The sequence below is a fragment of the Nerophis lumbriciformis genome, linkage group LG30, assembly GCF_033978685.3.
Source record: "Nerophis lumbriciformis linkage group LG30, RoL_Nlum_v2.1, whole genome shotgun sequence".
In the NCBI taxonomy this organism is placed as follows: domain Eukaryota; kingdom Metazoa; phylum Chordata; class Actinopteri; order Syngnathiformes; family Syngnathidae; genus Nerophis; species Nerophis lumbriciformis.
The window spans coordinates 28,897,587-28,912,474 of NC_084577.2; the positions used below are offsets into that span (position 1 = coordinate 28,897,587).

Consider the following 14,888-nt stretch of genomic DNA (forward strand, 5'->3'; position numbering starts at 1 on the left):
TTCACGTCCTCCAAGTATCGATGCTCTCGACAACCCTAATTAGAACCACAGCTGATCCTCTCTCATTTTCCTTCCGTGGACTGCTGTTCAGTACAACTTTGTTTCTTGTTGTTCCAAACCACGTCCAGATGTCAAATATAACGTCGTATAATAAATGCTTTATGGGCTTACCACAAAGCAACAGCAGCAATAAATCTGCATAAAACCAAAGGACTATTATGATGCACGTACGCCTCCAAGGAGCTGTCATGGCCGCCACAAAGTGCTTCCCTTCTAAATTTGTAAGCACACATGGATAATAATAATAATGATAATTGGCCGACTGTGTAAGCTCACGTCTTTACTTGTCCTCCTTCTGCCGCTTCCTGACATGACAGCAAGAAGCCACAAAGTGCACCGAGGAAGGAGAGAAGCACCGATTGTTTGTCATCAACACAACTTTCAGTCATTTAATAAATAAATACATCTTGAAATATTTACTTAAATATGTCATGAAATTGTCAGTCTTTTTATATGTGTTTAGGATAAAAGTATATTAAAATATTGAATCATTCTATTAATTATATTTAATATTTAATTATCTAATTGTTCATTTTGTGATTGAATTGTTAATTCCTTGTTTAATGATTTAATTGTTTCATTAAATAAACATTAAATAAATACATATTCTAATAATTACTTAAATGTGTCATTATGTATAATCGTAAGTTAATGCATAAATGTGTTATTCATTAATTTAATGTAAATTATTTAATTCATTATTTCAATAAACTTTTGGTCTCAATTTATTCATGTAATTTATTCTTTAATTATTTCATTATTTGGTGATTTATTTATCTAATTGTTCATTTTGTGGTTGAATTATTATTTCCTTGTTTAATGATTTTAGTTGTTTCATTAAATAAACATTAAATAAATACATATTCTAATAATTACTTAAATGTGTCATTATGTATAATCGTAAATTAATGCATACATGTGTTATTAATTAATTTAATGTAAATTATTTAATTCATTATTTCAATAAACTTTTGGTCTCAATTTATTCATGTAATTTATTCTTTAATTATTTCATTATTTGGTGATTTATTTATCTAATTGTTCATTTTGTGGTTGAATTATTATTTCTTTGTTTAATGATTTTAATTGTTTCATTAAATAAACGTTAAATAAATACATATTCTAATAATTACTTAAATGTGTCATTATGTATAATCGTAAATTAATACATAAATGTGTTATTCATTAATTTAATGTAAATTATTTAATTCATTATTTCAATAAACTTTTGGTCTCAATTTATTCATGTAATTTATTCTTTAATTATTTCATTATTTGGTGATTTATTTATCTAATTGTTCATTTTGTGGTTGAATTATTATTTCCTTGTTTAATGATTTTAATTGTTTCATTAAATAAACGTTAAATAAATACATATTCTAATAATTACTTAAATGTGTCATTATGTATAATCGTAAGTTAATACATAAATGTGTTATTCATTAATTTAATGTAAATTATTTCATTCATTATTTCAATAAACTTTTAGTCTCTATTTATTCATGTAATTTATTCTTTAATTATTTCATTATTTGGTGATTTATTTATCTAATTGTTCATTTTGTGGTTGAATTATTATTTCCTTGTTTAATGATTTTAATTGTTTCATTAAATAAACGTTAAATAAATACATATTCTAATAATTACTTAAATGTGTCATTATGTATAATCGTAAGTTAATACATAAATGTGTTATTAATTCATTTAATGTAAATTATTTCATTCATTATTTCAATAAACTTTTGGTCTCAATTTATTCATGTAATTTATTCTTTAATTATTTCATTATTTGGTGATTTATTTATCTAATTGTTCATTTTGTGGTTGAATTATTATTTCCTTGTTTAATGATTTAATTGTTTCATTAAATAAACATTAAATAAATACATATTCTAATAATTACTTAAATGTGTCATTATGTATAATCGTAAGTTAATACATAAATGTGTTATTCATTAATTTAATGTAAATTATTTAATTCATTATTTCAATAAACTTTTAGTCTCTATTTATTCATGTAATTTATTCTTTAATTATTTCATTATTTGGTGATTTATTTATCTAATTGTTCATTTTGTGGTTGAATTATTATTTCCTTGTTTAATGATTTTAATTGTTTCATTAAATAAACGTTAAATAAATACATATTCTAATAATTACTTAAATGTGTCATTATGTATAATCGTAAGTTAATACATAAATGTGTTATTCATTAATTTAATGTAAATTATTTAATTCATTATTTCAATAAACTTTTGGTCTCAATTTATTCATGTAATTTATTCTTTAATTATTTCATTATTTGGTGATTTATTTATCTAATTGTTCATTTTGTGGTTGAATTATTATTTCTTTGTTTAATGATTTTAGTTGTTTCATTAAATAAACGTTAAATAAATACATATTCTAATAATTACTTAAATGTGTCATTATGTATAATCGTAAGTTAATACATAAATGTGTTATTCATTAATTTAATGTAAATTATTTAATTCATTATTTCAATAAACTTTTGGTCTCAATTTATTCATGTAATTTATTCTTTAATTATTTCATTATTTGGTGATTTATTTATTTAATTGTTCATTTTGTGGTTGAATTATTATTTCCTTGTTTAATGATTTTAGTTGTTTCATTAAATAAACATTAAATAAATACATATTCTAATAATTACTTAAATGTGTCATTATGTATAATCGTAAGTTAATACATAAATGTGTTATTAATTAATTTAATGTAAATTATTTAATTCATTATTTCAATAAACTTTTGGTCTCAATTTATTCATGTAATTTATTCTTTAATTATTTCATTATTTGGTGATTTATTTATCTAATTGTTCATTTTGTGGTTGAATTATTATTTCCTTGTTTAATGATTTTAATTGTTTCATTAAATAAACGTTAAATAAATACATATTCTAATAATTACTTAAATATGTCATTATGTATAATCGTAAGTTAATACATAAATGTGTTATTCATTAATTTAATGTAAATTATTTCATTCATTATTTCAATAAACTTTTGGTCTCAATTTATTCATGTAATTTATTCTTTAATTATTTCATTATTTGGTGATTTATTTATCTAATTGTTCATTTTGTGGTTGAATTATTATTTCCTTGTTAAATGATTTTAGTTGTTTCATCAAATAAACGTTAAATAAATACATATTCTAATAATTACTTAAATGTGTCATTATGTATAATCGTAAGTTAATACATAAATGTGTTATTCATTAATTTAATGTAAATTATTTCATTCATTATTTCAATAAACTTTTGGTCTCAATTTATTCATGTAATTTATTCTTTAATTATTTCATTATTTGGTGATTTATTCATCTAATTGTTCATTTTGTGGTTGAATTATTATTTCCTTGTTTAATGATTTTAATTGTTTCATTAAATAAACGTTAAATAAATACATATTCTAATAATTACTTAAATGTGTCATTATGTATAATCGTAAGTTAATACATAAATGTGTTATTCATTAATTTAATGTAAATTATTTCATTCATTATTTCAATAAACTTTTGGTCTCAATTTATTCATGTAATTTATTCTTTAATTATTTCATTATTTGGTGATTTATTTATCTAATTGTTCATTTTGTGGTTGAATTATTATTTCCTTGTTTAATGATTTTAGTTGTTTCATTAAATAAACGTTAAATAAATACATATTCTAATAATTACTTAAATGTGTCATTATGTATAATCGTAAATTAATGCATACATGTGTTATTCATTAATTTAATGTAAATGATTTAATTCATTATTTCAATAAACTTTTGGTCTCAATTTATTCATGTAATTTATTCTTTAATTATTTCATTATTTGGTGATTTATTTATCTAATTGTTCATTTTGTGGTTGAATTATTATTTCCTTGTTTAATGATTTAATTGTTTCATTAAATAAACATTAAATAAATACATATTCTAATAATTACTTAAATGTGTCATTATGTATAATCGTAAGTTAATACATAAATGTGTTATTAATTAATTTAGTGTAAGTTATTTAATTCATTATTTCAATAAACTTTTGGTCTCAATTTATTCATGTAATTTATTCTTTAATTATTTCATTATTTGGTGATTTATTTATCTAATTGTTCATTTTGTGGTTGAATTATTATTTCTTTGTTTAATGATTTTAATTGTTTCATTAAATAAACGTTAAATAAATACATATTCTAATAATTACTTAAATGTGTCATTATGTATAATCGTAAGTTAATACATAAATGTGTTATTAATTAATTTAGTGTAAGTTATTTAATTCATTATTTCAATAAACTTTTGGGCTCAATTTATTCATGAAATTTATTCTTTAATTATTTCATTATTTGGTGATTTATTTATCTAATTGTTCATTTTGTGGTTGAATTATTATTTCCTTGTTTAATGATTTAATTGTTTCATTAAATAAACGTTAAATAAATACATATTCTAATAATTACTTAAATGTGTCATTATGTATAATCGTAAGTTAATACATAAATGTGTTATTCATTAATTTAATGTAAATTATTTCATTCATTATTTCAATAAACTTTTGGTCTCAATTTATTCATGTAATTTATTCTTTAATTATTTCATTATTTGGTGATTTATTTAATTGTTTCATGAACTTGTGTGTGTATGGAGGGTCAAACGGGACAAAGAATTTTTCAAATCGGTTGAGAAGTGTTGAAGTCGTAACATTTTTAATTGACAAATAGTATTACAGAATTCCTGGAATTTTGGGAAACATGGGAATTTTGGGGGAAAATGCTAAATATTTTTGAATTTTGTGAATGGTTGGAGTTAAAATCTTTCAAATCGGTCGAGAAATGTTGAAGTCGTGACAATTTTAATTGAGACATAGTATTACAGAATTCCTGGAATTTCGGGAAACATGGAATTTTTTTGGGAAATTGCTAAATATTTTGAATTTTGTGAATGGTTGGAGTTAAAATCTTTCAAATCGGTCGAGAAATGTTGAAGTTGTGACAATTTTAATTGAGACATGGTATTACGGAATTCCTGGAATTTCGGGAAACATGGGAATTTTTGGGGAAAATGTTAAATATTTAGAATTCTGTGAATGGTTGGAGTTAAAATCTTTCAAATCGGTCGTGAAATGTTGAAGTCGTGACATTTTTAATTGAGAAATAGTATTACGGAATTCCTGGAATTTCAGGAAAAGTGGGAATTTTTGGGGAAAATGCTAAATATTTTGAATGTTGTGAATGTTGTTAGAATTTTTTTAAATCGGTCGAGAAATGTTGAAGTTGTAACATTTTCATTTGAGGAATAGTATTACTGAATTCCTGGAATGTCACAAAAAGCGGGAATTTTTTGGGAAAATGCTAAATATTTCGAATGTTGTGAATGAGTTGGTGTTAGAATTTTTCAAATCGGTCGAGAACTGTTGAAGTTGTTAAATTTTTGATTAAGAAATAGTGTTACGGAATTCCTGGAAAAGCAGGACATTTTTGGAAAATGCTAAATATTTTGAATGTTGTGAATGAGTTGGTGTTAGAATTTTTCAAATCGGTCGTGAAATGTTGAAGTCGTGACATTTTTAATTGAGAAATAGTATTACGGAATTCCTGGAATTTCAGGAAAAGTGGGAATTTTTGGGGAAAATGCTAAATATTTTGAATGTTGTGAATGTTGTTAGAATTTTTTTAAATCGGTCGAGAAATGTTGAAGTTGTAACATTTTCATTTGAGGAATAGTATTACTGAATTCCTGGAATGTCACAAAAAGCGGGAATTTTTTGGGAAAATGCTAAATATTTTGAATGTTGTGAATGAGTTGGTAGAATTTTTCAAATCGGTCGAGAAATGTTGAAGTCGTAACATTTTTCATTGAAAAATAGTATTACAGAAGTCCTGGAATTTCGGGAAAAGTGGGAATTTTTTTGGAAAATGCTAAATAATTTAAATTTTGTGAATGGTTGGTGTTAGAATTTTTCAAATCGGTTGAGAAGTGTTGAAGTCGTAACATTTTTAATTGACAAATAGTATTACAGAATTCCTGGAATTTTGGGAAACATGGGATTTTTTTGGGGAAAATGCTAAATATTTTGAATTTTGTGAATGGTTGGAGTTAAAATCTTTCAAATCGGTCGAGAAATGTTGAAGTCGTGACAATTTTAATTGAGACATAGTATTACGGAATTCCTGGAATTTCGGGAATAGCGGGAATTTTTTGGGAAATGCAAAATATTTTGAATGTTGTAAATGGTTGTTTTTTTTTGATTGATTGAAACTTTTATTAGTAGATTGCACAGTACAGTACATATTCCGTACAATTGACCACTAAATGGTAACACCCCAATAAGTTTTTACACTTTTCGGGGTCCACGTTAATCAATTCATGGTAAAAGAAGTAGTTCCCATACCGGGAGTCGAACCCGGGCCGCCTGGGTGAAAACCAAGAATCCTGACCGCTAGACCATATGGGACTGGTGTTACATTTTTGAAATTGTTAGAGAAATGTTGAAGTTGTAACATTTTTATTGAGAAATAGTATTACGGAATTCCTGGAATTTCGGGAAATTTTTTTTTTTTTTTTTTGGAAAATGCTAAATATTTTGAATGTTGTGAATGAGTTGGTGTTAGAATTTTTCAAATCGGTCGAGAAATGTTGAAGTCGTAACATTTTTCATTGAAAAATAGTATTACAGAAGTCCTGGAATTTCGGGAAAAGTGGGAATTTTTTTGGAAAATGCTAAATAATTTAAATTTTGTGAATGGTTGGTGTTAGAATTTTTCAAATCGGTTCTGAAGTGTTGAAGTCATAACATTTTTAATTGACAAATAGTATTACAGAATTCCTGGAATTTTGGGAAACATGGGAATTTTGGGGGAAAATGCTAAATATTTTGAATTTTGTGAATGGTTGGAGTTAAAATCTTTCAAATCGGTCGAGAAATGTTGAAGTCGTGACAATTTTAATTGAGACATAGTATTACGGAATTCCTGGAATTTCGGGAATTTTTTGGGAAATGCAAAAAATTTTGAATGTTGTAAATGGTTTTTTTTTTTTGATTGATTAAAACTTTTATTAGTAGATTGCACAGTACAGTACATATTCCGTACAGTTGACCACTAAATGGTAACACCCCAATAAGTTTTTACACTTTTCGGGGTCCACGTTAATCAATTCATGGTAAAAGAAGTAGTTCCCATACCGGGAGTCGAACCCGGGCCGCCTGGGTGAAAACCAAGAATCCTGACCGCTAGACCATATGGGACTGGTGTTACCTTTTTGAAATTGTTAGAGAAATGTTGAAGTTGTAACATTTTTATTGAAAAATAGTATTACGGAATTCCTGGAATTTCGGGAAAAAAATGATTTTTTTTTTTGGAAAATGCTAAATATTTTGAATATCGTGAATGAGTTGGTGTTAGAATTTTTCAAATCGGTCGAGAAATGTTGAAGTTGTAACATTTTAATTTGAGGAATAGTATTACTGAATTCCTGGAATTTCAGAAAAAGCGGGAATTTTTTGGGGAAAATGCTAAACATTTTGAATGTTGTGAATGTTGTTAGAATTTTTTCAAATCGGTCGAGAAATGTTGAAGTCGTAACATTTTAATTTGAGGAATAGTATTACTGAATTCCTGGAATTTCACAAAAAGCGGGATTTTTTTTTTTAGAAAATACTAAATATTTTGAATGTTGTGAATGAGTTGGTGTTAGAATTTTTCAAATCGGTCGATAAATGTTGAAGTTGTAACATTTTTGATTAAGAAATAGTGTTACAAAGTTAAATAAACAAATATTCATATAATGACTTAAATATATCATTATGTATAGTCGGAATTGAATGCATAAATGTGATATTAATTCATTTACTGTAAATGATTTCATTCAATATTTCAATATTTAATTCATTATTTAAACAATTAATACATTTTTTTGGTTTCATTATTCGATGATTGAATTAATTATTTCATCATTGAATTGTTTCATAATTTAATGGGTTCAATTATTTCATTAATTATTCAATCAGTTAACAAAACTTCAGTTTCAATTTTTCATGATTAATTTTTTTTAATGATTTAATTGATTCCTTAATTATTTCATTGTTTGATGATTTATTTAATTGTGAGTATGGAGGGTCAAACGGGACAAAGTTAAATAAATAATTATTCAAATAATTACTTAAATATATCGTTATGCAGGCCCGGCCCTAACCAATCTGGCGCCCTAGGCAAGATTTTAGGTGCCCCCCCCCCCCCCCACATCGGCAGTGAAGTGTATATACTCACAAGAAACCGAATAGCTTTGTCTTTGACCTTTTTTTTTTACTTAAAGAAAGCAAATTAACAATCAGAATAGTTAACAAGATAAAAAAAATATGAATAAATAAATGAATGCAAAAAATAAAAAATGAATATATGAAATACAATATTTTTTACATACATATTGCTTAATTTACATTAATGATGTGCACTTTAACAACTAGGCTTACAACTATACCTAATATATAAAAGGGTGGAAAAGTGACTATTACCTGCAGGGCAAACATTAGCTAACCAGAAGGCAATAACAATGTCAACAAAAAACACCTGCTTAAAAGATCTAATACAAATGTCCCTGAGGAATGTAAGGTGAGTACTGTAATTACCTAACGTTACATTATTATTTTCCATAACAATTTAGCCCCCTCCACAATATTAACCCGACGTTAAAACAGCGTAATGTTGTAACAAATAATATTTCTATTAAATAGGCTTTACTTTGCATTTTAATTAACGTGGGATTATTTTTTGTATTTAGAAATAATAGTACCAACTTTTTTTTCTTTTTTTCTCCAACATTTGTGGCACTGGCGTGGCGCCCCCTGATGGACGGCGCCCTTAGCATTTGCCTATACGGCCTATGCCACGGGCCGGCCCTGTCGTTATGTATAGTCGGAATTGAAAGCATAAATGTGTTATAAATAGAGATGTCCGATAATGGCTTTTTTTTGCCGATATTCTGATATTGTCCAACTCTTAATTACCGATTCCGATATCAAGCGATACCGATATATACAGTGGTGGAATTAACATATTATTATGCCTAATTTTGTTGTGATTCCCCGCTGGATGCATTAAACAATGTAACAAGGTTTTCCAAAATAAATCAACTCAAGTTATGGAATAAAATGCCAACATGGCACTGCCATATTTATTATTGACGTCACAAAGTGCATTCTTTTTTTTTAACATGCCTCAAAACAGCAGCTTGGAATTTGGTACATGAGGAGGTTGAGGTGGGCGGGATTGGGGGGGGGGGGGGGGGGGGGGGTAGCGGGGGGTGTACATTGTAGCGTCCCGGAAGAGTTAGTGCTGTAAGGGTTTCTGGGTATTTGTTCTGTTGTGTTTATGTTGTGTTACGGTGCGGATGTGTTTGTCATTCTTGTTTGGTGTGGGTTCACAGTGTGGCGCATATTTGTAACAGTGTTAAAGTTGTTTATACGGCCACCCTCAGTGTGACCTGTATGGCTTGCATTCACTTGTGTGTGCGAAAAGCCGTAGATATTATGTGATTGGGCCGGCACGCAAAGGCAGTGCCGATATTGTTGTTTGGGTGGAAATCGGGAGAAATTCGGGAGAATGGTTGCCCTGGGAGATTTTCGGGAGGGGCACTGAAATTCGGGAGTCTCCCGGGAAAATGGGGAGGGTCGGCAAGTATGACTGGGAGACGCAACTGCTCTGTACTTACACAGCGGCGTTTTAAAGAGTCATAAATTTTACTTTTTGAAACCGATACCGATAATTTCCGATATTACATTTTGAAGCATTTATCGGCTGATAATATCGGCAGTCCGATGTAATTTTTTTGAGGAATAGTATTACTGAATTCCTAGAATTTCACAAAAAGCGGGAATTTTTTTGAAAAATACTAAATATTTGGAATGTTGTGAATGAGTTGGTGTTAGAATTTTTCAAATCGGTCGAGAAATGTGGAAGTTGTAACATTTTTAATTAAGAAATAGTGTTACGGAATTCCTGGAATTTCGGGAAAAGCGGGAAATTTTTGGAAAATGCTAAATATTTTGAATGTTGTGAATGAGTTGGTGTTAGAATTTTTCAAATCGGTCGAGAAATGTTGAAGTCGTAACATTTTTCATTGAAAAATAGTATTACAGAAGTCCTGGAATTTCTGGAAAAGTGGGAATTTTTTTGGAAAATGCTAAATAATTTAAATTTTGTGAATGGTTGGTGTTACAATTTTTCAAATCGGTTGAGAAGTGTTGAAGTCATAACATTTTTAATTGACAAATAGTATTACAGAATTCCTGGAATTTCGGGAAACATGGGAATTTTTGGGGAAAATGCTAAATATTTTGAATGTTGTGAATAGTTGGAGTTAAAATCTTTCAAATCGGTCGAGAAATGTTGAAGTCGTGACAATTTTAATTGAGAAATAGTATTACGGAATTCCTGGAATTTCAGGAAAAGCTGAAATCTCTAGATATCAATGAATTCATTGTAAATGATTTCATTAATTTTTTCAATCAGAACAGTGACAGTTATATTTTTGTAAAGATGTTTTTAGGGCCCGCATGGCCCATTGCATAAGGACTCCCTTTGGGAGTCCTTATGCAATGGGACATAAAGACCTATTGAATTTGTAAGGTTTTATTCTTCATTCTTTATTCTTCCGCCGCCACATTAAACTGTAATTTTTAGGGCCCGCATGGCCCATTGCATAAGGACTCCAAAGGGAGTCCTTATGCAATGGGACATAAGGACCTATTGAATTTGTAAGGTTTTATTCATTATTCTTTATTCTTCCGCCGCCACATTAAACTGTAATTTTTAGGGCCCGCATGGCCCATTGCATAAGGACTCCCTTTGGGAGTCCTTATGCAATGGGACATAAGGACCTATTGAATTTGTAAGGTTTTATTCTTTATTCTTTATTCTTCCGCCGCCACATTAAACTGTAATTTTTAGGGCCCGCATGGCCCATTGCATAAGGACTCCCAAAGGGAGTCCTTATGCAATGGGACATAAGGACCTATTGAATTTGTAAGGTTTTATTCTTTATTCTTTATTCTTCCGCCGCCACATTAAACTGTAATTTTTAGGGCCCGCATGGCCCATTGCATAAGGACTCCCTTTGGGAGTCCTTATGCAATGGGACATAAGGACCTATTGAATTTGTAAGGTTTTATTCTTTATTCTTTATTCTTCCGCCGCCACATTAAACTGTAATTTTTAGGGCCCGCATGGCCCATTGCATAAGGACTCCCAAAGGGAGTCCTTATGCAATGGGACATAAGGACCTATTGAATTTGTAAGGTTTTATTCTTTATTCTTTATTCTTCCGCCGCCACATTAAACTGTAATTTTTAAGGCCCGCATGGCCCATTGCATAAGGACTCCCAAAGGGAGTCCTTATGCAATGGGACATAAGGACCTATTGAATTTGTAAGGTTTTATTCTTTATTCTTTATTCTTCCGCCGCCACATTAAACTGTAATTTTTAGGGCCCGCATGGCCCATTGCATTATGCAATGGGACATAAGGACCTATTGAATTTGTAAGGTTTTATTCTTTATTCTTTATTCTTCTGCCGCCACATTAAACTGTAATTTTTAGGGCCCGCATGGCCCATTGCATAAGGACTCCCAAAGGGAGTCCTTATGCAATGGGACATAAGGACCTATTGAATTTGTAAGGTTTTATTCTTTATTCTTTATTCTTCCGCCGCCACATTAAACTGTAATTTTTAGGGCCCGCATGGCCCATTGCATTATGCAATGGGACATAAGGACCTATTGAATTTGTAAGGTTTTATTCTTTATTCTTTATTCTTCCGCCGCCACATTAAACTGTAATTTGACCCACTTAACATGCTTCAAAACTCACCATATTTGACCCACACATCAGGACCTGCGAAAATTGCCTTTTTAAAAAAAAAAACGAACGACAAAACTCAAAATTGCGCTCTAGCGCCCCCTAGGGAAAAAAAAACTAGACTGCCTGTAACTCCCACTAGGAAGGTCGGAGAGACATGAAACAAAAACCTCTATGTAGGCCTGACTTAGACCTACATTTCATAATAGTACATTGTTGGGCCAAAATCAACAGGAAGTTGGCAATTCCCCCTTCAAGACAAAAAAGTACTAAAAACAGTAACTTTTGCCTCTTTGAGCTGTAATTTGACCCCCTTAACACGCTTCAAAACTCACCAAACTGAACGCACACATCAGGACTGTCAAAAATTGCGATTTTATAAAAAAACCTAACCCCAATAAAACGCAGAAAAAACTGCTCCTCGGAAGAAAAAATGACAAAACTGCCTGTAACTCCCACTGGGAAGGTCGGAAAGACATGAAACAAAAACCTCTATGTAGGTCTAACTTAGACCTACATTTCATAAATTGACAACCCCCAGCAAAAATCAACAGGAAGTTTGCTATTCCCCCTTCAAAACAAAATGTTTGTAAAAACCGGTCACCTTTCTTCAAACATTATCTCGGCTTCAAACTAACACAGGAGAGAGATTGAACCCTTCTGATTAAAAGTTGGCGAAAGAGTTTTGATACCTGCTCCGGTTTTGATTTTATGACCCTTCAAAGACCCTCTGCGCTGATGCTGCTGTTTTTTCAAGATGGCTGCTTAAAAGCAGGAAGCACCAGCGTGCCCACACAATGTAGACAAGGTAGGTACACTAGACAAAAGTATTGGGACAATTCGGACTAAAAGTAGACAAAAGTATTGGGACACTTATGACTACCACTGGACAAAAGTATTGGGACACATAGCACAAAAACTGGACAAAAGTATTGGGACACTTGGGACTACCACTGGACAAAAGTATTGGGACACTTATGACCAAAACTGGACAAAAGTATTGGGACACTTACACTGCACAAAAGTATTGGGACACCTACACTGGATAAAAGTATTGCGACACTTGGGACTACAACTTGACAAAAGTATTGGGACACTTATGACTACCACTGGACAAAAGTATTGGGACACTTATGACCAAAACTGGACAAAAGTATTGGGACACTTACACTGCACAAAAGTATTGGGACACTTAGGAATACCACTGGACAAAAGTATTGGGACACCTACACTGGATAAAAGTATTGCGACACGTAGGACTACAACTTGACAAAAGTATTGGGACACTTAGGACTAAAACTGGACAAAAGTATTGGGACACTTAGGACTAGCACCTGCCAAATACGCGGGCCCGACCAACGCTGCTTGCAGCTTTAATTGTTTTTGTCTTCTACGACTCGTACCCTCTTTTCGTCACTTGCCCCACCCACTCATGCCACTTGCCCCGCCCACTCACGTCACTTGCCCCGCCCACTCCTGTCACTTTTGAAGCCTGAAATAACGACTTAGTCAAACTGCAGGTAGCGTAGTCACGTTAGGATGTTCCCTCCTGACCGCAGACCTCCTCACCTGCTGACCCCTGACCTCTCCACGGCGACGACAAGGAATTAGTCCAGAGAAGCTAATTCTTGTCTTTTTGGTTTTTTTTTTTAGTTTGTTTGGCTCGGGCCTTCAAAGGAGTATTTGAGTTAGGAGAGCAAAGTGTGAGTTATTAGGGCCAGGAATGTTTGTGCATTTGCATCTGTGGAGGGTGGCTGGCTCGGAAAGGATAACCTTTGACCCCGGGCGTCGTAAATACAGCTCCCAGACGCACACACGGCCAGCTCTGTAATGTTATCTTTTTATTCCGACATTTACTCCCACGTTCATTCAATGAATTCTTGCCACAGTACTTCAAGATTACACAAACACATTTTACACTCACATATTCCACTAGATGAGGCAATCCCTGCAGGAACTGCGTGTGAACGCTCCGATGCTGAAGTTCAACTTCAACATGACTGATTGCACACAATTCCCGAACAGACTGAACATTTTGGAGTTGGAACGGTTTGAATCGGAAGAAAAATGTGGGAGTTGTGGAACTTTGAAAAATGTACCATTTTTTTCAAAGGGAATTTCAAGGACATTTGCGAATTTCGGGAAAAGCGGGAATTTTTGGGGAAAATGCTAAATAATTTGAATGTTGTTAGAATTTTTCAAATCGGTCGAGAAGTGTTGAAGTCGTGACATTTTTAATTGAGAAATAGTATTACGGAATTCCTGGAATTTCAGAAAAAGAGGGATTTTTTTTTGAAAATGCTAAACATTTTGAATGTTGTGAATGTTGTTAGAATTTTTCAAATCGGTCGAGAAATGTTGAAGTCGTAACATTTTAATTTGAGGAATAGTATTACTGAAGTCCTGGAATTTCGGGAAAAGTGGGAATTTTTTTGGAAAATGCTAAATAATTCAAATTTTGTGAATGGTTGGTGTTAGAATTTTTCAAATCGGTTGAGAAGTGTTGAAGTTGTAACATTTTTAATTGACAAATAGTATTACAGAATTCCTGGAATTTTGGGAAACATGGGAATTTTGGGAGAAAATGCTAAATATTTTGAATGTTGTGAATGGTTGGAGTTAAAATCTTTCAAATTGGTCGAGAAATGTTGAAGTCCTGACAATTTTAATTGAGAAATAGTATTACGGAATTCCTGGAATTTCAGAAAATGCAGGAATTTTTGGGGAAAATGCTAAATATTTTGAATGTTGTGAATGTTGTTAGAATTTTTCAAATCGGTCGAGAAATGTTGAAGTCGTAACATTTTAATTTGAGGAATAATATTACTGAATTCTTGGAATTTCACAAAAAGCGGGAATTTTTTTTGGAAAATGCTAAATATTTTGAATGTTAAAGTTAAAGTCCCAATGATTGTCACACACACACTAGGTGTGGTGAAATTTGTCCTCTGCATTTGACCCATCC

At 30.8% G+C, this 14,888-nt stretch overlaps 2 non-coding genes across 2 annotated transcripts; both read right to left on the reverse strand.

Moving 5' to 3' along the window:
• Positions 1-6,453: 6,453 nt before the first annotated feature.
• trnae-uuc (transfer RNA glutamic acid (anticodon UUC)) lies at positions 6,454-6,525 on the reverse strand. Its single transcript has one exon. It is a non-coding gene; the product is annotated as a tRNA-Glu (tRNA).
• A 720-nt stretch (positions 6,526-7,245) lies between these two features.
• Positions 7,246-7,317, reverse strand: trnae-uuc (transfer RNA glutamic acid (anticodon UUC)). The gene has a single exon. It is a non-coding gene; the product is annotated as a tRNA-Glu (tRNA).
• Positions 7,318-14,888: the final 7,571 nt, after the last annotated feature.